Here is a 22,980-nt window from a genome sequence, read left to right as displayed (position 1 = left end):
TTTTTTTTTATTTATTGCCGATCTTCGACATTGTACAAAGCACATAATACAGAACAAAATCACAATACACACTTAACAAATACAATACCTTTTGAAAGGATATACGTGCCATCAGTCCTATAAGGACTGGCGTTGTCGGTATAAAATTCTTTCAAAGCTGTCAGAGGTTCTATTCTCGACAGCCATTCGGGTACACATTCTTGTATTTTCTTCATTTCAATGAAACTAGACATGCTTTCTCTGAAATAAATACGCGCAGGCCTAGCGTCCGGGTCGCAGTAGTACCCAGACATCCTTGCACGCCATAAACTATGAAGGCCTTTGAGCATTATTAGGTCGAAGGGAACCCCGTCGTCATTCGTTACCGCTAAGTACCTGATGCCATGCGGATTTAACGGTAACTCCTTCTTCATTGTTCTTTGTAGGACATCCCAGAACAACACCCCGGCCCAGCTATGCAAAAAGACATGGTCTATTGTTTCGGGTTGCTTGCAAATCAAGCAGTGCGAGCCCCAGGGTACAAGCAAGCCACGTTCTTCCATGAATGTCTTCACTGAGAGCGTTCCTGTGTGTAATTTAAAAAAGAACGTCTTTACCCCAGTAGGCGCCTCCATATTTTTCACTCGCTTAAGGACATCCAGTCCTGATCTTCCACTGTATAGCGCTCTGTACAATAGCACTGGAAATACAATGCCACAAACATATTTATATAATGCTTTCCTTTTAACTTCACATAAATAATCAAACGAAAAACGAAGAGAAAGAAAGCGCACGCTATCCACAACTTCTTTAAGGTAGCCCCGAAGCGTTCCCGGCATACTATCAGAACTAACGATAAGTGCCGGCAAAGCGTCTCTCAACCTTAGCTGGCATACCGTACGCAGAAATGGATCACTCACATCCCGAAAAAACAAAAATCTGTTGACGAGCTGTCGTACAAAAAGATGCGCCAAGCCCAGCCCCCCTTCCTTCACGTGCCTGAACAGATTGGTTCGGCTACACCTTTCCCAGGTAGAGCCCCCGATAAAAACCGTGAACACTCTGTGCAACTTTTGCACGTTTACTCTTGAACAGTACATCGTTTGCATGACGTACCACAACTTCGTAATTAAAAACATGTTACACACTGTTGACTTTGCAAAAATTGACAGGTTGATGCCGTTCCACCTTTCCGCTTTTTCTCTAGTTTCTTTTGCTTGATTCGTCCAGTATTCATCGCTATTTTTGTAACTGTCCATGGGAACACCTAGATATCTGGTCGGGGTTCTTATCCATCTCACATTTGCAAAATTGTCCAGGGCCGAAGACCACTCTCCGTGCCACAAACCAAGCGACTTGCCCCAGTTTACTCTACTGCCCGTCACATCGCAAAAATTTTTCACTACCCTTATCGTTTCCGTCACACTTTGTTTGCTTGTACAACACACTGCGATGTCATCTGCATATGCCAAGAGCTTGACTTCTGTGTCTGCCAAGCTGTAACCGCGTATTTGATCATTTTCAATTATGGCCAAACACATAGTTTCTATGTACATCCCAAACAAAAGAGGACTGAGGGGGCAGCCCTGACGCACAGAACGCATGACGTTAATGGGGGCCCCCAATGATTTATTCACAATTAAGCGTGTAGTGCAGTTCTGGTACGCCAACGCCACTCCCTCAGTGATTATGGAACCAACATTAACTTGGTCGAAAATGGCAAACAAAATATCACGAGAGACACAATCAAAGGCTTTCTCAAGGTCGAGCTGGAGCACTGCGACTCCGCCCGCGGTGACGTCACAGCACTCGAGCACGCATCGCATCGTGTGAATATTTGAAAAATTTGACCTTCCCTTGATACCGCACGTTTCATGACCAGCAACTATTTCCTTTATGACGCTTTGAAGTCTGGCTGCCAAAACGTTCATAAAAATCTTATAATCAATATTGGTTAATGATATCGGCCTGTAAGATGTCACCAGCCTAAGTTTGTCCACTTGATCACTCTTAGGGATGAGTATGGTATGCGCTTTGCCAAAGGAAGGCGGCAAAGCTTTGTTAACATACGTATCATTAAACAGGTTTGTTAGGACCTCCGACAGTTCTTTCTTGAAAACTTTATATAAACAAGCGCCCAGGCCATCAGGTCCAGGCAATTTGCCTTGGTTCAAGCCATCAATCGCCTTTTGAACTTCGCTTTCTGTTATTTTCCCTTCTATTCGTTCTTTCGTGTCGTCACTCAATCGCGGCATGCGACCGAGAAAAACCTTTTTAAACTCGTCTACATTCGCTTCTTGAAACGCATAGAGCGACTGATAATACTATAGAAACGCTTAGCCTATGCTCTTACTGTCTTCAGGAATTGTGCCGTTCCATAGAATTTTATCGACGTGATTCCTTCGACCATGCGCTTTTTCAAGTCCAAGCGCCCTTTTCGTGGGCATCTCCCCAGCTACTATTGCATTTGCTCTTGCGCGCACAATCGCTCCTTCATACCGTTCCTTGTCAAGCTGCTCGATTTTTTCTTTAATGGTTCGCACGTCTTCTTTATACGCCCCTGGCTCTTCGCACTCAAGCGCTATCAACTGCTTAAGTGTCTTTCGTAAGCCCCTTTCTTTCGTTTTCTTCTCATACTTTAAGCAGCTCGATCTTTCTAAAGCTTTCATTTTTACGTTTTGTTTGAAGCATTCCCATTTCTCTGCTATTGTTTCACTATTTTCCTCATTTACTTTCCTGACGGCCTCATGCACTGCCTCTACAAATGGCTTGTCTTTTAGTAATAAGGCATTCATTTTCCATAGGTTCCAATTAAAATCTCCTTTCTTCCTCTCCGTGCCTATATGAGATTTCACCAAGCAGTGATCTGTAAACGATACTGGTGTCACAGAATAACTATGAAACTTTGGAATCATGCCTTGCGATACGTATATGCGGTCTGACTGCGCATGACTACTACCTTGAAATCGCGTGTACATGACTTCCCGCTCCCCTTCCAGGCACTCACAGACATCGTCCAGTTCATTATCCCTAATTAGCTTTGTCAACACACTACTGCTTTTATCGCGAATACCAGCATTATTGACTCTATCCCGAGCCCTCAAAACACAACTGAAATCCCCCAACAAAACCATGCACTTATCAGTGCTAACATACTGGAAAAGGTTCGCAAAAAATAAGGCGCGCTCTTCCACAGCATTCGGCGCATATATGCACAAGACTCTGAATTCAAGGTCACGAAAACCAAAATCACAAAAAACAATCCTTCCGGATTGACATGAAAATACATTTTTAACAAGAAGGCCAGGAAACTTTTTAACAAACAGAACACAACCGGCGGACGTCCCTACTGCGTGGCTCACGACCGCATAATATCTAGTCGTGAAACGCCGCACCATGCCCCCGGTCTCGTCCTCTCCATCAACGTTTGTCTCCTGGACAGCTAGAACGTCTAGGTCGTGGTCAGTGGCCAGCCATAGGACTTGACTTTGCCTACGCCTAGCCGCCAACCGTCTTACGTTTAGTGTGGCAATAGCGAGTGACGGATTAGAAGCCATGCTGAGCTAAAGTATAAGGTAGGCCCGGAGCATGGTGCTTACCCTTCACGACCAGCCCTCGCCTAGCCGCCTCCGGGACCGGCGGTCTTCCCGGTGGTGTTCGTCTGCTGCACTTTGTCACCAGGCCTTCTCTCGAGCGGTACATTTGGCTTAGGCTTGAAGACCGACCGCCTCCCTTGAGGCGTCTTCGCCGGCGGCCCATCACTAGTGCTGGATGCCGCGTTGTTCTTGTCCCCGGCCTCGTCACGGGGGCGCTTGGATGCGGCACCGAGACCAGCGGCACGGTCCCCATCGTGAGCGTACTCGCCCTGTTGCATCGCTGACTCGTCGTCGTCCCGTTCAGCTTCACTAGCGCCTGCCTTCGCAGGATCTTTGTCCTTGTCGACCCTTGCAGGCCCAGTAACCTGCTCAGCGACTTGGACGACCTTGGCGTCAGCGACCTCCAGCCCCGTCGTGGTACTTGTCTTCGCTGGGGGCACTTGTTCTCCGGCTCCCTTAGCAGCGTCTTCGGTCTCAACTGCATCCATGACGTGTACTGCCGCCTCCTCACCCGCGACTGGGCTAGTCGCAGTAGCGTAAGTCTTGACGCAGTCGGCGTCGACGTGCCTGAAGCGTCTGCAACGCGAGCAGCGCGGCACCGTACAGTCCCGCCTGACGTGTCCCGTGCCTTGGCAGCGTAGGCATTGCATCGGACGACCGGGTACCACCACCAAGGCCAACTCTCCGGCAACGCGTATCTGGTGAGGAATATCTTCGACTTTCAGTCCGCCCTTCAGCTTGAGAAGAACGGCCCTCGTGTTCGAACATTTCTCCGCAACACCTTGAACACGCCACTTCTCCCGGCTCACCTCAACCACCTTGCCGAAGGCCGCCAACGCAGTCCGCACATCTTCATCTTCCACGCCGTGTAGCAGCCAGTGAAGCCGGAGCTTCACCTGCTGGTCCTGTGGGTCGGCGATAACACATCGCCGCCCCTTAACCTGAATCTATTTCAAGGCCAACAGTCGCTTTGTTGCAGCAGCATCACCGAGGGTCACTGCCCAGACATGATTCACTTGGTACGCGCCAAGGCACATAACTTTCAATAGCAGGCCCGTGGGCGTAAGAGCATCCCTAAAGTCCTCGACCTTATACGGCCTCGCTCGTACATCACCATGTAGAAACACGGTGTTATTAACAATTCGTCCTTTTGGCAGCTGAGGCAAAATAAACCGGTAGTCGGTTTCTTCGTCGCTGCTAAACCTGTTTCCACGGCCAAAAGTGGCCGCTGTCGCTGCTCCACTGGAGCCCATGATTGCGGTGACCGCTCAGCTCGGCTGCCGGAAGCAGAATCCTGCGCCACTGGGGATTGAGTGTAGCAGAAACCTAAGTGAGGATATATCGGGTAACAATGGAATGATAAATTGGCGTGCGTATGAGGACTTTTTTCTCGAATGTCGAATATAAAAGAACATTCCCTAGGTGAGGCTCGAACTCACAATCCCGGCGTGGCTCACGAGAACTTTCGTATAAGTACCGTGCGCTAACCAATTGCGCCACTGGGGATTGAGTGCTGCAGAAAGCTAAGGGGGGAGCATATATCGGGTAACAATGGAATGATGAATTGGCGTGCGTATGAGGACTTTTTTCTCGCATGTCGAATATAAAACAACATTCCCCAGGTGAGGGTCGAACTCACAACCCCGGAATGGCTCACGAGAACTGTCATATAAGTACCGTGCGCTAACCAATTGCGCCACTGGGGATTGAGTGTAGCTGAAACCTAAGTGAGTATATATCGGGTAACAATGGAATGATAAATTGGCGTGCGTATGAGGACTTTGAGGACACACGGTGCGCAGGAATGGGTCTCTAACATCAAGGAAAAATAAAAACCTGTTTACAATCTGTCGCACAAACAAATATCCGAGTCCTAAACCACCGGTCTTCACCTGTCGAAACAAGTTCGTGCGGCTGCACCTTTCCCACGTGGACGCCGAAACAAGGACAGAAAATACACGGTGCAGCGTCTGCACGTTTACTCGGGAACTGTGTAGCACTTGCATTGCATACCACAACTTACTAATAAAAAATATTGCACACCGTAGCTCTTGCGAACACTGATAGATGAGCGCTTGTCCATGTGTCCGCTTTTTCTAGCGTCTCATGCACCTGCGCTCGCCAGTACGGATCAGTGTCTCTATAAAATTTCAGCGGCACCACCAAGTACTTCGGAGGCGTTGTCACCCAAGCCACGTTGGCAAAAGTTTCTGGGGTTGAAGGCCATTCTCCGTGCCAAAATCCCAGGCAGTTATCCCAATTGACCCGGCTTCCGTTTAGCTCACCGAAGCACTGCACCTTTTCAACTGTTTTACTAACACTTTCCTTGTCCCTGCAAAGAACTGCAACATCGTCTGCGTACGCAAGCAATTTCACTTCGATTGCTTGTAGACTAAATCCATGAATTTCATCGCTTTGCATTATGTTCAGACACATTGCCTCAATATATATATCAAACAACAGAGGGCTGAGGGGGCAACCTTGGCGCACCGAACGTCGTACGTTTATGGGGCCCCCAGCAACTTATTAACAAGTAGCCTCGTAGTGCAGTTACGGTACGCCAAGCTCACTCCCTCCCGGATGACCGAACCTATATTGATGTAGTCCAGGATGCAAAACAAAATATAATGTGGCACACAATCAAATGCCTTTTCCATATCTAATTGTAGTAGTGCGACACGTGCATATGTGGCGTCGCAGCATTCAAGTACACACCTCGCCTTGTGAATGTTGTAAACGATGGAACGGCCTTTGATCCCACACGTTTGATGAGGGCCAACTATTTCGCCTATAACAGTCGGTAATCTCCTGGCAAGAACCTTCATGTAGATTTTGTAGTCTACAGTTTGTCAGAGCGATAGGTCTGTATGACGATACCTGCTTAAGTTTATCTACTTTGTCGGTTTTCGGAATAAGTACAGTATGTCACGTTCGAAACGACACAGGTAAAACATTTATTTCATATGCCTCATTGAATACCGCAGTCAGCAATGGAGCTAGTTGTTGCTTGAAAGCTTTGTAGAAGGCTGCACTCAAGCCATCAGGCCCAGGCGATTTTCCAGGGTTTAAATTATCTATTGCACGCTCTACTTCCTGCTCGCTAATGGCCGTGTCCAGTCTTGCTTTTTGTTCCTCGTCTAGTCATGGCATAGCCCGCAGATACGATTCTTTAAACCGGTCCAGGTCGACATAACGCAAATCGAACAATGCCTGGTAATACTCAAAGAAAGCTTGCCCGATTTCTCTATTATCTGTTACGGTGCGACCCGCCCATTGTACCTCAGTGACATGGTTCCTTCTTCCGTGCGCTTTTTCCATCCCTAGCGCCCGTGTTGTGGGCGTCTCCGCCACGGCAAGATGTTCAGCTCTCGCGCGCACAAGCGCTCCACGATAGCGTTCTTCATTAATTTCTAGTTTTTGTTTTATTTTCCTAACGTCGTCCATGTATAACCCCGGTGCCTTGCACTCCAGAGCTAATAATTTTTCTAGCATAGACTTTAACTGCGTTTCATTTAGTTTTTCTTGGTACCGTATGCAGCTCGCCCTTTCAATTCCTTTTATTTTGATCTGTTGCTTGCACAGTTCCCATTCCTGGCCCAATTCATGTATTCCCCCTCCAGTGACTTTACTAATTTCTTCCTCCGCTCGCTTACCGAATTCTTGATCATAGAGCAGTTTGTTGTTTAACTTCCAAAGACCCCACTGAAAACAGCTGCTTCGCTTTTTTGCACCTATGAAACATTGAACCATGCAGTGCTCCGAGAAAGGTGCGGGCACTACGTCAAAGCCATGATACTTTGGGACCAAACATTCAAACACGTAAATCCTGTCGAGTCGGGCGTGGCTGGTACCTTGGAAATGAGTGTACTTAACTGGGCACCTGCGCACCAGGCATTCTCCCACGTCCTCTAAAGCAAATTCATCAATTAATCGAATAAGAACGACATTACTACTATCCCTGAAAGAACGCGCACTAGTTTTGTCATCGGCGCTCAGAACACAATTGAAGTCACCCAACAGAATGAGCTGCCTTTCCGTGTTCAGGTGTTGCTTAATAAATTCAAAAAAGACAGTCCTCTCGTCAACTGCGGTGCCACTGGGGATTGAGTGCAGCAGAAACCTAAGTGAGCATACATCGGGTAACAATGGAATGATAAATTGGCGTGCGTATGAGGACCTTTTTCTCGAATATAAAAGAACATTCCCCAGGTGAGGCTCAAACTCACAACCCCGGCATGGCTCACGAGAACTGTCGTATAAGTACCGTGCGCTAACCAATTGCGCCACTGGGGATTTTTTTTTTCTTTTATTGCCAGTCTTCGACATATCACCACTCAAATTCCTAAATGATATAAACAAAGACCAAAGAAGCAAAAAGGAATGAATACACAAACGGAACGAAGAACAGTAATATTTACATTCGTTGCCATCCGCAACTGTGGATCGACGTTGTCGGATTAAAATTCCTTTAGTGCTGTCAGGGGTTCAACCCTCGACAGCCACTCAGGAACAGGCTGTTGCAACTTCTGCACTTCGACATACCGTTGCATGCATTCACAAAAGTATAGAGGAGCTGGTCGGGCATTCGGGTCACAATGGTAACCCGCCATTCTTGCGCGCCATGAACAGTGGAGGCCCGTAACCATGATCAAGTCGTACGGGAAACCTTCGTCGTCATATACTGGCAGAAACCTGATTCCTTGGGGATCTACAGGTAGCTCCTTTTTTAGAGTCCTTTGTAACACGTCCTAGAAAAAGACCCCTTCCCAACAGTGGATTAAGACATGATCTATGCTTTCTGTTTTTTCACATATAAGGCAGTGGGTTCCCCATGGCATGTAGAACCGACGTTGTTCAAGAAAGATTTTAACAGGTAGAGTACCGGTGTGTAAGTTAAAGAAGAAAGATTTAGTGGCTGGTTGAACTGGCATCTTCTTCACCCTTTTCAATACATCTAGGCCTGGGCCTCCACTGTACGGGGCTCTGTACATGGGTACCAGCAAAGCACTGTCACATAAATCACGATATAACTTTTTCCGTTTTACACTCCACAAATATGCTCTAGAAAAACGAACACGCAAAAAGGAAACACTCTGAATTATTTCCCGAAAGAAACCACGAACTGGTCCTGGCATTGTTTCGGTGCCTACAACGAATTCGGGAAGTGATCTTGACAACCTCATTTGGATAACGGTGCATAGAAATGGGTCATTTGTGTCTCGAAAAAAGAAGAACCTGTTTACTAGTTGACGCAAGAAGAGGTGCGCCAACCCCAGACCACCATCCTTCACGCGCCGGAAGAGATTATCTCGGCTACATCGCTCCCAGCTCGATGTCCACACGAAAACAGCGAACACGCGGTGCAGTTTCTGCACATTAATCCGAGAGCACTGTAGCACCTGCATTAAGTACCAGATCTTTGTTACGAGAAACATGTTGCACGCTGTTGCTTTCGCAAACATTGACAGGTGGCCGGCGTTCCATCGGTCGGCTTTTTCTTTTATTTCTTTTGTCCGCTCCTTGCAGTACTCGCTACAGTCCTTGTAGGCATCAAGGGGTGCGCCCAGGTACTTAGCTGGCGTCGTGACCCAGGTGACGTTCGAAAAGTGGTCTGGTGTGGACGCCCATCCCCCGTGCCAAAACCCCAAACATTTCTGCCAGTTCACGAAGCTATTAGTGGCATTACCAAACTGTCTGAAGATACTCACGGCGTTCAATACACTTTGCGTATCTTTACAACATACAGCCACATCGTCAGCATATGCCAATAACTTCACCTCTGCTGCTTGGAGGCAAAATACCTTAATGTATTCATTTTCAATGATGGCTTGACATAGCGTTTCTATGTAAACACAAAACAGGAGTGGGCTGAATGGACAACCCTGGCGAACGGAGCGCTTCACGTTAATGGGGGCCCCCAGCATATGATTAATTATAAGTCTCGTATAGCAACTCCGGTACGCCATGGGCACCCCCTCAGTGATTATGTGGCCAAAATTAACATGTTCAAGGATGGTGAGCAATATCTCGTGAGAAACGCAATCAAAATCAAACGCTTTCTCCAAGTCAAGCTGGAGGATCGCAACTGCATCACACGTGGCATCCCAACACTCCAGCACACACTTCAACTTATGAATGTTAGTGAAGAGGGTTCTTCCGCGAATGCCACACGTCTGGCGTGGGCCGACTACTTCCTTAATGACTGACTGCATACGCCGTGCCAGCACCTTCATCAGTATTTTGTAGTCGCAGTTAGTAAGCGCTATGGGTCTTTAGGAGGAAAGTTGCTTGAGCTTCTCGGTCTCTTCTGTTTTAGGTGTTAGTACTGTATGGGACTGGCCGAAGGATGGTGGAAATATTTTCATTTCGTATGATTCATTGAAAACTGCGGTCAAGATAGGAACTAGGTGGCTTTTGAACGATTTGTACCAAGCGGCACAAAGACCGTCTGGACCTGGTGACTCGCCAGGGTTCAAGTCTTCGATGGCCTTTATCACTTCCTGTTCAGTTATTCGTCCTTCCAACGTTTCTTTAACGTCACTCGACAGCTGTGGCATTCGCTGCGAAAATAAGTGCTTGAAACTTTGCATGTTGACGGCCTGAATGCGAAAAGCTTTTGGAAATGTTCAAAGAAGGCGCGCCCTATATTGTTCATATCAGTTACTACCACCCCGTTATATTCGATGGCCTCAATCTGTTTGCGTGTGGAGTGCTTTTTTTCTAATCCCAGTGCTCTTTTCGAAGGCATTTCCCCGCATGCTAGTCTTCCTGCTCTCGCACGCACGAGCGCGCCTCGATAACGCTCTTCATCGAAAACCTTGAGCTTTTTCTTAATAGCACGTATATCTTCTTGATAAGCGCCGGGTTGCATGCATTCGAGCGTCACAAATTTTTCCAGTAATGTTTTTAAATCCCTTTCTCTTGCCTTCTCTTCATGTCGTAGTACGCTGCTTCTTTCAATTGCCTTGATTTTAGTAGTTTGTTTCAACAGCTCCCATTCCTCGCCCAACTTCATAGAACTGTCTTTTCCAAAAGAATTCAGAGCATTCACTACCGTTTCGTTAAAAGTATCATCCCGTAGAAGCTCAGCATTCTTTTTCCACAGTTCCCAGACGAATTCTTTTCGTTCTTTTTTGCGGCCCACCCTGCATTTTACCAGGCAGTAGTCAGAAAAGGATACGGCAGTAACTGCATAGCACTGGCATTTTTCTACTGATTGATATGATAGATAGATGCGGTCTAATCGTGCATGACTTATTCCCTGGAAGTGGGTGTACCTCACTTCTCGGTCAGCCCCGAAACGCTGAGCGATATCCTCTAATTCAAACTCGTGTATGATCTGCGCCATGATATCGCTGCTTTTTTCGTAAATTACGCGTCGCGTAGACCTATCCTCGATGTTCAATACACAATTGAAGTCTCCAACACAGGCTATCGTTTTGTGCACAGAGAAGTGGTGCTTCAAGTTCAAAAAGAAATTTACCCTTTCTTGCACTGTATTAGGCGCATAAATGCACAGCACGCGCCATTGGACATCGCAATAGCTGAAATCACAAACGACAAGTCGACCGGAAGAGCACGAGAAGTAACCGTCTATAACCAGGCCTGGAAGCTTCCTCACGAAGAAGACACATCGCGCCGAAGTCCCTAAGGCGTGGCTCACTACCGTATAGTAGTTATACGTGAACCTTTGCACCATGCTCCCGGTCTCCTCCTCGCCGTCTACCTTGGTTACTTGCACTGCTAAAACGTCGAGGTCGTGGTCCACTAGCAGTCTATACACCTGACACTGTTTCCTTTTGGCGGCCAGACCTCGAACGTTTAGCGTGCCGAGGCTAAGCGACGGGTTGGTAGCCATTACTGATTTAAACGGGAGGGGAGAAGGCCCGGAGCATGGTGCTCACTTTAACGTCTAGCTGACCGCTAGACGCCTCTGTGGCCATCTGGTGGCCGTCGTCCGAGTTCGTCTTTGGTCGGCTTCGGGGTGAGCCTACGGTCAGCCTCCAGGTTAGGCTTAGGCTTGAGGGTGGAGCGCCTTCCGGGTAGCGTCTTAGCCGGCGGCGCCTCGGAGTCACCGCTGGCCTTTCCCTCGACTTTCTCCTCCTGCTGCAGGGACCTCTTCACCGGTGCCGAGACGCTTTCGACGCGGGCACTAGCAGGGGTCACGTTGTCGTTTTCCGCTGCCTCAGTAGTATCAATAGCCGGCTGGCGGCTCTCATGTTCTTTTTGGGCCGCCCTGACGGTGGTTAGTGTGGTTTCTGGCTCGTCGGGGGGAGGGACATTATTCGGTCCTGCTTCAGTCAGCATGGTCGTCCCGCTCATCTCTGCCGCCACGTTGCTGTTTCCAGCTCTCTTGGCCGCTTCCTCGGCCTCGGTCACTTTCATCATGTGGTCTGATGTCAACGGTTCTCTTTCCGCCGACCCCGCGGCTACTGCGTATGAACGTACACAGTCCGTGTCGCTGTGTCCGAAAAGCCTGCACCGGGAGCAACGGGGAACCTTACATTCTCGACGAACGTGACCAGAGCCCCGGCAGCGCAGGCACTGCATGGGGCGACCTGGGGCTACGACCAGCGCAAGCTCGCCGGCGACGCGGATCTGGTGGGGCAGGTCGTCGACTTTCAGTCCAGCCTTCAGCTGCAGCAGCACAGCTCGGGTTGTCGAGCCCTTGTCCGAAACGCCATCCACTCGCCAGCGCTCCCGGGTTACTTCCGTGACTTTGCCAAAGGAAGCCAGCGCAGTCTTTACCCCTTCATCATCCACACCATGAAGAAGCCAGTGAAGACGAAGCTTCACCTGCTGTTCTTTAGGGTCAATGACCAGGCAGCGACGCCCCTTGACCTGAAGCTCCTTCAGTGCAGCCAGCTTTAGGGCCGCCTCGGCTGGCTTCGTCGTCACCACCCATACGTGGTTGATTTCGTACGCTCCAAGGGCGACGACGCCAGAGAGCATACCAAGAGCTTGAAGCGCGTCCCGAAAATCCTCTACGCGAAACGGGGGAACACGAGTGTCGCCGTGCAAAAAAACTGTGTTTAACACGATGCGTCCTGTAGGTAGCCGAGGCAAAATAATCTGGTAATCCTGATCGTCCGATGTCGAAAGCCTGTTGCTGCGGCTAACAGCCGCATAAGCCGCTCCACTGGAGCTCATGATCCCGCGATCCGTTCAGCTCGGGAGCCGGAAGCAGAATGGTGCCACGGGGGATTGAGTGCAGCAGAAACCTAAGTGAGCATATATCGGGTAACAATGGAATGATAAATTGGCGTGCGTATGAGGACTTTTTTCTCGAATGTCGAATATAAAAGAACATTCCCCAGGTGAGGCTCGAACTCCCAACCCCGGTATGGCTCACGAGAACTGTCATATAAGTACCGTGCGCAAACCAATTGCGCCACAGGGGATTGAGTGCAGCCGGAACCTAAGTGCGCATACATCCGGTAACAATGGAATGATAAATTGGCGTGCGTTTGAGGACTTTTTTTCGCGAATGTCGAATATAAAGGAACATTCCGCAGGTGAGGCTCGAACTCACAACCGCGGTATGGCTCACGAGGACTGTAGTATAAGTACCGTGGGCTAACCAATTGCGCCACTGGGAATTGAGTCTTTTTTTCTTTATTTCCTGTTTTGAGAACTGTACATATACGGATATATAAAGCACAAATTCAATCTCTGAATTCCACATATGCAGTGATGTCAAAAAAGGAACCGCTGCGCATTCGAATGTGGAGCTTAGTTAAAATTGCTTGATCATCACTAGCTGATCAAGGATAGGTAGCCAGTCTGGTGGCTCTGTTTGGGTTTTTAAGACTTCGCGCACATAAATAATATTGTCAATGAAATAGTCCCTGGCTGGTCTTGGATTCACCTCCTCAATTCTTGCAGCCATCCTAGTTTTCCATACGCTGTGCATGCAGAGGAGCCTCACCATATCACACGGCACTCCCTCTAAGTCAGTCAACAGCAAGAACTTAATACCAAATGTGGTCAACGGTAAATCCTTCTTAATTGTTCGCTGGAGAATGTTCCACAGAAATACTGAATCCCAGCAGTCTAGGAATATGTGCTCTATTGTTTCAGGCTTTTGGCAAATGTTGCAGTTAACGCTGCAAGGAAGGAAGAATCCTTTCTCTTGGAGCCACGGCTTGACAGGGAGCGACCAGTGTGCAAACAAAAGAAAAATGATTTAGTGGTCGCCTGCACAGGCATCTTTCTCACCCGGTTCATTACGTCCTTTTCGTGTCCTAAGTTATACAGAGCTTGGTACCCAGGCACTGGGCACATAATATCTAATAAGTCTTTATACAATCGTTTTCGTTTTGCAGTATGCAAGTAATCTGCGTAAAAATGGGCACTGAGGAGGCGATAAGCATTCACCACCTCTGACCAGAAGCCTTTGATCGCTTCCTTAGGACCAGCATGTGACGTCACAATGATATCGGGCAACGCATCACACAATCGCCATTGAATTACGGACCGCAAAAAACCATCTCTTTGGTCTCGTAAAAAACAAAAACTTGAAACTACCTGCTTTAGGAATAAATGAGATAGGCCCAAGCCTCCTTTGAGCATGGGATGGAACAAATTTAAACGAGTTGTGCGCTTCCATGGTGATCCCCATATATAAACAGCAAAAATTCGGTGCTACTTCTGCACGCATACTCTGGACATACATAAAACTTGCAGTAGGTAGAACACCTTTGCAACCAGAAACAAATTACACACAGTTGCACGTCCGAGCATAGACAGGTTGTGACCTCCCCACTTCACCGTCTGTGGTTTGACTCGTTCTATTTCACCTACCCAATGCGTTTTTCCATCGCGGTAGTGTTCCAATGGGACTCCTAGATATCGAGAGGGCCTCTGAATGAATTTGATGTTTTCCACATAAGCAGGCGTACTTTCCCATTCTCCGTGCCAAAAACCCATGCTTTTCTACCAGCTTATGGCACTACCAGTAAGTTTACAGAACATTTTTGCGTCTTTCACTGCCTCAACAATGCTGTCATGATCGCCACAAAAAATGGCTATGCCATCAGCATATGACCGGATTTTAACTTCGTGCATATGAAGTCGGAATCCATTGACCTTCTTGTTGTGCAACACCTTTAAACAGAATGGCTCCAGAAATATTGCGAAAAGCAAGGGCGAGGCCGGGCAACCCTAACGCACACTCGACCGAACCGGTATACTAGAACTCAGCTTGTTGTTAATTATCAGCCTTGCACTGTAGTCTGCGTATGCCATTCGCACGCCTTCTTGAAGAACTTTTCCGATGTTGATGTGTTCGAGCAGAGGAAACAATATACTGTGGGCAACCTTATCGAAGGCTTTCTCGAGGTCTAACTGTACCATTGCCTCGTGTCCGAGGGTTACGTCACAGCACTCGAGAACACTTCTGGCTGTGTGGATGTTTGTTAATATCGTTCTCCCCTTAACACCACATGTCTGATGTGGGCCAACAACAGATGTAATAACTGACTGAAGCCTTTTGGCCAGGACCTTCATGTGCATCTTACAATCAACGTTCGTGAGACTAATTGGTCGATATGCTTCCGTCGACTGCAACTTGGCAGGCTCATCAGTCTTTGGTATCAGGACGATATGGCTGGAACTGAAAGATGGAGGCAGTCGTTTAACTTCGTACGCTTCAGTTATGATGGTGTAGAGTATTTCCGCCATTTGACGCTTGAAAAACTTGTAGAAGCTAGGCCCTAGGCCGTCGGGCCCCGGAGCCTTTGTCTAACTAAGCTCATCGATTGCTCGTTCTAACTCTTCAATACTTATAGGTTTCTCGAGTTCCGTCTTTACTTCGTCCTGCAGTACTGGCACGAGTGGCAAAAGATGTCTTGCACTCCTCAATTATTTCTGCCTTACTGTTAAACAAATTAGAGTACCTTTCGTCGAAAGCGCCTCGAATGGTTTCTTGATCACGTGAAAGAACGCCGCGATAGCAAATTTCCTTAATTTGTTTCTTTGTCGCATATCTCTTCTCGTCTGCGAGTGCCCGTTTCGTCGGGGCTTCATCTAACCAAATTCGCTCGGCGCGTTATCTTACTACCGCTGCCTCGTATCTTTCAGTCTGAATGGCTTCCAGCTGCTCTTTTGTTTTTGTTTTTATTTAAGTTGTAAAATGCCCAGGGACTGCGCTTTCAACATCTACCAGATACTTCAGCGTACTGTTTAGTTCTTTTTCGCGCTGTTTAGCCTGGCGGCTTAATACACGCGCCCTTTGAATTGCTATATTTATAACCTCGCTTTTAAATTGATCCCACGCATAGAACCAATGTTTAGGTTCTCTTGCGCGCAATTCTTTAATTCTTTCCGTTACTTCGTCGACGAATCTTTCGTCCTGTAGCAACTTTTCATTGAACTTCCACAGCTGCCAATTAAAACGACACTCCTTCACTTTAGAACCGATTGTGAACATCACTAAACTGTGGTCACTAAAGCTAACATGTTTAACCGTGTACTGATTACAAGTGGGTACCAGTTCCGCGGACACATACGCCCTATCGAACCTTGCGTGACTCCACCCTTGAAAATGAGTGACCATTACTTGTTTTTCACGTAGTACATCACCCACATCAACAAGGTCATACTCCTGAACGGTGGATCTGAGCATTTCTGCACTCTTGTCGTTCATGAACACATCTGTAGAGGTGTACTAAGGCAAATATACACAATTAAAATCACCTAATAAAAGAATTCTCCAATCACAACTTATGAAGGTGGCCATATATTCAAAAAACACTTTTCGCTGGCTTGCTTTGTTCGGGGCGTAAATACAGATAATTCTCCAGTCTACTTCATTGCAAGACAGGTCACACATAACTAATCGGCCATTATGGATTGCTACTACAGTCTCCTCAATAATACCGACAGTGTTACGCAGAACAATAACACATCCTCCAGACTTCTCATTAGCATGACTAACACAAACATTGTAATTGGGTTTAAACCCTTCAACCATTCTATCCGTCTGTTCCTCACCTTCAATTTTTGTTTCCTGAACTGCAAGAATATCAATGTCATGGTCAATTAACAGCCTTTTAAGCTGAGCTTGCCGCTTTCTCGTCGACAGGCCAGGCACATTGAGTGTACCTATTTTGAAACCATGTTTAGAAAGCTGAGGGACAGACGGACTACTTGGCACCTGATGCAATTTTACTGCTAACGGACTTACAGCCCTGGACTGGACGACATCGTTAAATGGCTCCGCCACACTGGTCGAAGCCGTCGCGTCCTCCTTGTCGGCACACATCATGGAAACTGCAACCAACACGTCCAACCTCAGTTCATTCGTTCTTTACTACCAACCAGCGGGCCCCCTAAGGGAGGGACACTGCCGGCGGTGACCTCTTGTCCGGTGGCACGTTCGGTTAGGGCTTCAGCGAAAGCCGCCGAGAGGTGGTAGTCGTGGCAGGTGGTCCTTCAGCTGCACTCAGGTCTTCTCGTTTTCAAATATTTCCAACGCTTTCGTCTCGGGGTTTTTTTCTGAGACAGCGGTAGAGTGGCCGCTATTCAGCGCCTCTGCCCTGCTCCCAATGATTCCAGGGCTGTCGTCCATGGTCTCCTCGGCGGTTCCGAGCACAGCTTCGCCTTCTTTGCTGCTTTCTGTCGCCTGCTTCTGTGCCATATTTTCTTCTTTGCTGGCTTCCTCCTGCTGCTCTTTGTCATGGCTCGTAGCGGCTGGCGCCTCGTCTAGAGTTAGGCTGGACCTCGCCCTCCCCAGCTGTGTACTCTGCGTCAGCTTGGTCCATTAGGTGTTCGTTTATCACGTCGCTCTTGCCAAACCCTGTCACATTCGCGTAACTTCGCACGCACTGGGTATCTTCGTGGCCGAAGCGACGACAGATCCCGTAACGTAAAACGCGGCTCTGGCGTCGTATGTGACCCGTGCCGTGACACCGGAGGCAGAGCGCTGCTCTGCCAGGCACCAACACGAGTGCATGGTCCTCGCTGACACGTAGCTGAGGCGCAAGATCTTCTCTGGTGAGGCCAGGTTTCAAGCATAAGGACACGAGTCTTGTGTGCGACCCTTTGTCACTGCATCCGGCTACACGCCACTTTTCCTTTGACATCTCGGTCACTGTTCCGAAGGGTGCCAGCGCCGCTCACACGTCCTCATCTGGTATGGTGTGCAGCAGCCAGTAGAGCTTCATGCGTACGTCTTGGTTGCGTTGTTCAATCACCAAACATCGCTCACCCTTCACAGTTAACGCTTCCGTAGACAGCAACTTCTGCTTTCCTTTTTCATCTTTGAAGGTCCTTTGAAGGCCCATGCGTGATTCATTTGATAGGCTCCTAAAGCCAACACTTCCGACATCAACTGCAGACGAGCTAGCGCGTCTCGAAAATGTTCTACGCGATAGGGCCTCGCCTTGACATCCCCGTGCAAGAAGACGGTATTAGAGACGGTCGCACCTTTCGGCAATTGCGGCAAAATAATCTGGTACTGCTGTGTAGCAGCATCCATAAACCTGATACCGCGGCCCTTTTGGGCCGCAAACACCGCCCTTGCGGGAGCCGACATTCCGCGTCCGCAGCTGTGGTGGCCGGAAGTGGAATCCCACTGGGGATTGAGTGCAGCAGAAACCTAAGTGAGCATATATCGGGTAACAATGGAATGATAAATTGGCGTGCGTACGAGGACTTTTTTCTAGAATATAAAAGAACATTCCCCAGGTGAGGCTCGAACTCACAACCCCGGCATGGCTCACGAGAACTGTCGTATAAGTACCGTGCGCTAACCAATTGCGCCACTGGGGATTGAGTGCAGCAGAAACGAAAGTGAGCATATATCGGGTAACAATGGAATGATAAATTGGCGTGCCTATGAGGACTTTTTTCTCGAATATAAAAGAACATTCCCCAGGTGAGGCTCGAACTCACAACCCCGGCATGGCTCACGAGAATTGTCGTATAAGTACCGTTCGCTAACCGATTGCGACAATGGGGATTGAGTGCTGCAGAAACCTAAGTGAGCATATATCGGGTAACAATGGAATGATAAATTGGCGTGCGTATGAGGACTTTTTTCTCGAATATAAAAGAACATTCCCCAGGTGAGGCTCGAACTCACAACTCCGGCATGGCTCACGAGAACTGTCGTATAAATACCGTGCGCTAACCAATTGCACCACTTTTTTTTATTGCCGGTCTTCGACACAGAATACGACAAAAGTACACAAAATATATAGTGCGCCAGAAAGCACAAGTGGCCTAACGGCCACTGAGGCCTGGCGTTGTCATCTTTAAAATTCCCGGAGCTCTACCAAAGGCCTTGACATCCACTCAGGAACATCTGTTTGCACTTTCAAAGTCTCCAGGAATCTGTGTACGCCTTCGCGAAAATACATACGTGTTGGTCGCGCGTCCGAATCACAAAAATAGCCAGCCATTCGGGAGCGCCATATACTGTGGAGACCCATCAGCATAATCTAGTCAAAGGGGACGCCATCCTCATTATCGGTTGGCAGGTACCGGATCCCGTGAGAGTCTAGCGGTAATTCTTTTTTAATGTTTCTTTGGAGCTCATCCCAGAAAAATACCCTTTGCCAGCAATGAAGAAAAACGTGGTCTATTGTCTCAAGCTGCTTGCATATAAGGCAGTGGGAACCCCACGGTAGAAGTATACCCCTTTCCTTTAGAAAGGACTTAACAGTTAAAGTTCCAGTGTGTAACTTGAAAAAGAAAGATTTGGCTCCCGGCGACACCTGCATTCTTTTAACTCTTTTTAGAACACTGCAACCTGGGCCTCCAGAGTGTATGATCCTGTACAAAGGCACTGGAAACAGCGCGTCACAAACATTCCTATACAATGTTTTCCTTTTAACGCTACTTAAATGCTGCATCGAAAAACGTACACTTAGAAATTTGACACTTTGAACAATTTCTCTAAAGAAACCACAAACACTTCTTGAAATACATTGCGCTGTAACAACATACTCAGGCAAAACTTCCTGGAGTCGTTGTTGACACACGGTGCGCAGGAATGGGTCTCTAACATCACGGAAAAATAAAAACCTGTTTACAATCTGTCGCACAAACAAATGTCCCAGTCCTAAACCACCGGCCTTCACCTGCCGAAACAAGTTCGTGCGGCTGCACCTCTCCCATATGGAGCCCAAACAAAGACAGCAAATACACGGTGCAGCTTCTGCACGTTTACTCGGGAACAATGTAGCACTTGCATTGCATACCACAACTTACTAATAAAAAAAATATTGCACACCGTAGCTCTTGCGAACACTAATAGATGAGCGCTTGTCCATTTGTCCGCTTTTTCTCGCGTCTCTTGCCGCTGCGCTCCCCAGTACGGATCAGTGTCTCTATAAAATTGCAGCGGCACCCTCAAGTACTTCGGAGGCGTTGTCACACAAGCCACGTTGGCAAAAGTTTCTGGGGTTGAAGGCCATTCTCCGTGCCGAATTCCCAGGCACTTATCCCAATTCACCCGACTTCCGGTATGCTCACTGAAACACTGCACCCTTTCAACTGTTTTACTAACACTTTCCTTGTCCCTGCAAAGAACTGCAACATCGTCTGCATACGCAAGCAATTTCACTTCGGTTGCTTGTAGTCTAAATCCATGAATTTCAACGCTTTGCATTATGTTCAGACACAGTGCCTCAATATATATATCAAACAACAGAGGGCTGAGGAGGCAACCTTGGCGAATCCAACGTCGTACGTTTATGGTGGCCCCCAGCAACTTATTAACAAGTAGCCTCGTAGTGCAGTCACGGTTCGCCAAGCTCACTCCCTCCCGGATGACCGACCCTATATTGATGTAGTCCAGGATACAAAACAAAATACAATGTGGCAAACAATCAAATGCCTTTTCCAAATCTAATTGTAGTAGTGCGACACGTGCATATGTGGCGTCACAGCATTCAAGTACACACCTCGCCTTGTGAATGTCATAAACGATGGAACGGCCTTTGATCCCACACGTTTGATGAGGGCCAACTATTTCGCCTATAACAAACACTCTGTAATCTGCTGGCAAGAACCTTCATGTAGTTTTTGTAGCCTACGTTTGTCAGAGCGATAGGTCTGTATGACGATACCTGCTTAAGTTTATCTACTTTGTCGGTTTTCGGAATAAGTACAGTATGTGACGTTCCAAACGACACAGGTAAAACATTTATTCCATATGCCTCATTGAATACCACAGTCAGCAATGGAGCTAGGTGTTGCTTGAAAGCTTTGTAGAACGCTGCACTCAAGCCATCAGGCCCAGGCGATTTACCAGGGTTTAAATTATCTATTGCACGCTCTATTTCCTGCTCGCTAATGGGCGTGTCCAGTCTTGCTTTTTGTTCCTCGTCTAGTCGTGGCATAGCCCGCAGATACGATTCTTTAAACAGGTCCAGGTCGACATAGCGCAAATCGAACAATGCCTGGTAATACTCAAAGAAAGCTTGCCCGATTTCTCTTATCTGTTGCGGTGCGACCCGCCCATTGTACCTCAGTGACATGGTTCCTTCATGCGTACGCTTTTTCCATCCCTAGCGCCCGTTTTGTGGGCGTCTCCGCCACGGCAAGATGTGCAGCTCTCGCGCGCACAAGTGCTGCACGACAGCGTTCTTCTTCATTAATTTCTAGTTTTTGTTTTATTTTCCTAACGTCGACCATGTATAACCCCGGTGCCTTGCACTGCAGAGCTAATAATTTTTCTAGCATAGACTTTAGCTGCGTTTCATTTAGTTTTTCTTGGTACCGTGTGCAGCTCACCCTTTCAATTCCTTTTATTTTGATCTGTTGGTTGCACAGTTCCCATTCCTGGCCCAATTAATGTATTCCCCCTCCAGTGACTTTACTAATTTCTTCCTCCGCTCCCTTACCGAATTCTTGATCATTGAGCAGTTTGTTGTTTAACTTCCAAAGACCCCACTGAAAACAGCTGCTTCGCTTTTTTGCACATATGAAACATTGAACCATGCAGTGATCCGAGAAGGGCGCGGGCACTACGTCATAGCCATGACACTTTGGGACCAAACATGGAGACACGTAAATCCTGTCGAGTCGGGTGTGGCTGGTACCTTGGAAATGAGTGTACTTAACTGGGCACCTGCTTACCAGGCATTCTCCCACGTCCTCTAAAGCAAATTCATCAATTAACCGAATAAGAACGACATTACTACTATCCCTGAAAGTACGCGCACTAGTTTTGTCATCAGCGCTCAGAACACAATTGAAGTCACCCAACAGAATGAGCTGCCTTTCCGTGTTCAGGTGTTGCTTAATAAATTCAAAAAAGACAGTCCTCTCGTCAACTGCGGTGTCACTGGGGATTGAGTGCAGCAGAAACCTAAGTGAGCATATATCGGGTAACAATGGAATGATAAATTGGCGGGCGTATGAGGACTTTTTTCTCGAATATAAAAGAACATTCTCCAGGTGAGGCTCGAACTCACAACCTCGGCATGGCTCACGAGAACTGTCGTATAAGTACCGTGCGCTAACCAATTGCGCCACTGGGGACTTTCTTTTTCTTTATAGCCAGTTCTCGACATATCACAACACAAATTCCTAAATGATATAAACAAAGAACAAAGAAGCAAAAAGGAATGAATACACAAACGAAACAAAGAACAGTAATATTTACATTCGTTGCCGTCCGCTACTGTGGCACGATGTTGTCGGATTAAAATTCCTTTAGTGCTGTAAGGGGTTCAACCCTCGACAGCCACTCAGGAACAGGCTGTTGCATCTTGATCACTTCCACATACCGTTGCATGGATTCACAAAAGTACAGACGCGCCGGTCGGGCATCCGGGTCACAATCGTAACCCGACATTCTTGAGCGCCATAAACAGTGGAGGCCCGTAAGCATAATCAAGTCGTACGGGAAACCTTCGTCGTGGTATACTGGCAGAAACCTGATTCCGTGGGGATCTATAGGTAGCTCCCTTTTTAGAGTCCTTTGTAAGACGTCCCAGAAAAAGACCCCTTCCCAACAGTGGATGAAGACATGATCTATGCTTTCTGTTTTTTTAATACAAGGCAGTGGGTTCCCCTTGGCATGTAGAACCCACGTTGTTGAAGGAAGGTTTTAACAGGTAGAGTACCGGTGTGTAATTTAATGAAGAACGATTTAGTGGCTGGTTGAACTGGCATCTTCTTCACCCTTTTCAATACATCTAGGCCTGGGCCTCCACTGTACGGGGCTCTGTACATGGGTACCAGCAAAACACTGTCACATAAATCACGATATAACTTTTGCCGTTTTACACTCCACAAATATGCACTTGAAAAACGAACACGCAAAAAGGAAACACTCTGAACTATTTCCCGAAAGAAACCACGGACTGGTCCTGGCATTATTTCCGTACCTACAACGAATTCGGGAAGTGATCTTGACAACCTCATTTGGATAACGGTGCGTAGAAATAGG

General features: G+C 47.6%; 4 non-coding genes across 4 annotated transcripts; all 4 read right to left on the bottom strand.

The window, feature by feature from the left end:
- Positions 1–5,189: 5,189 nt before the first annotated feature.
- TRNAI-UAU (transfer RNA isoleucine (anticodon UAU)) lies at positions 5,190–5,281 on the bottom strand. Its single transcript is given in 2 exon segments — positions 5,190–5,225; positions 5,244–5,281. It is a non-coding gene; the product is annotated as a tRNA-Ile (tRNA).
- Positions 5,282–7,776: 2,495 nt separating this feature from the next.
- On the bottom strand, positions 7,777–7,868 carry TRNAI-UAU (transfer RNA isoleucine (anticodon UAU)). The gene is given in 2 exon segments: positions 7,777–7,812; positions 7,831–7,868. It is a non-coding gene; the product is annotated as a tRNA-Ile (tRNA).
- A 10,387-nt stretch (positions 7,869–18,255) lies between these two features.
- Positions 18,256–18,347, bottom strand: TRNAI-UAU (transfer RNA isoleucine (anticodon UAU)). The gene is given in 2 exon segments: positions 18,256–18,291; positions 18,310–18,347. It is a non-coding gene; the product is annotated as a tRNA-Ile (tRNA).
- A 3,628-nt stretch (positions 18,348–21,975) lies between these two features.
- TRNAI-UAU (transfer RNA isoleucine (anticodon UAU)) lies at positions 21,976–22,067 on the bottom strand. The gene is given in 2 exon segments: positions 21,976–22,011; positions 22,030–22,067. It is a non-coding gene; the product is annotated as a tRNA-Ile (tRNA).
- Between the last annotated feature and the right edge of the window lie 913 nt (positions 22,068–22,980).

This window comes from Dermacentor variabilis, unplaced genomic scaffold (assembly GCF_050947875.1).
Source record: "Dermacentor variabilis isolate Ectoservices unplaced genomic scaffold, ASM5094787v1 scaffold_17, whole genome shotgun sequence".
Lineage (NCBI taxonomy): Eukaryota > Metazoa > Arthropoda > Arachnida > Ixodida > Ixodidae > Dermacentor > Dermacentor variabilis.
Note: the sequence above shows the minus strand (reverse complement) of the source record. Positions and strands in the feature narration are given on the sequence as shown.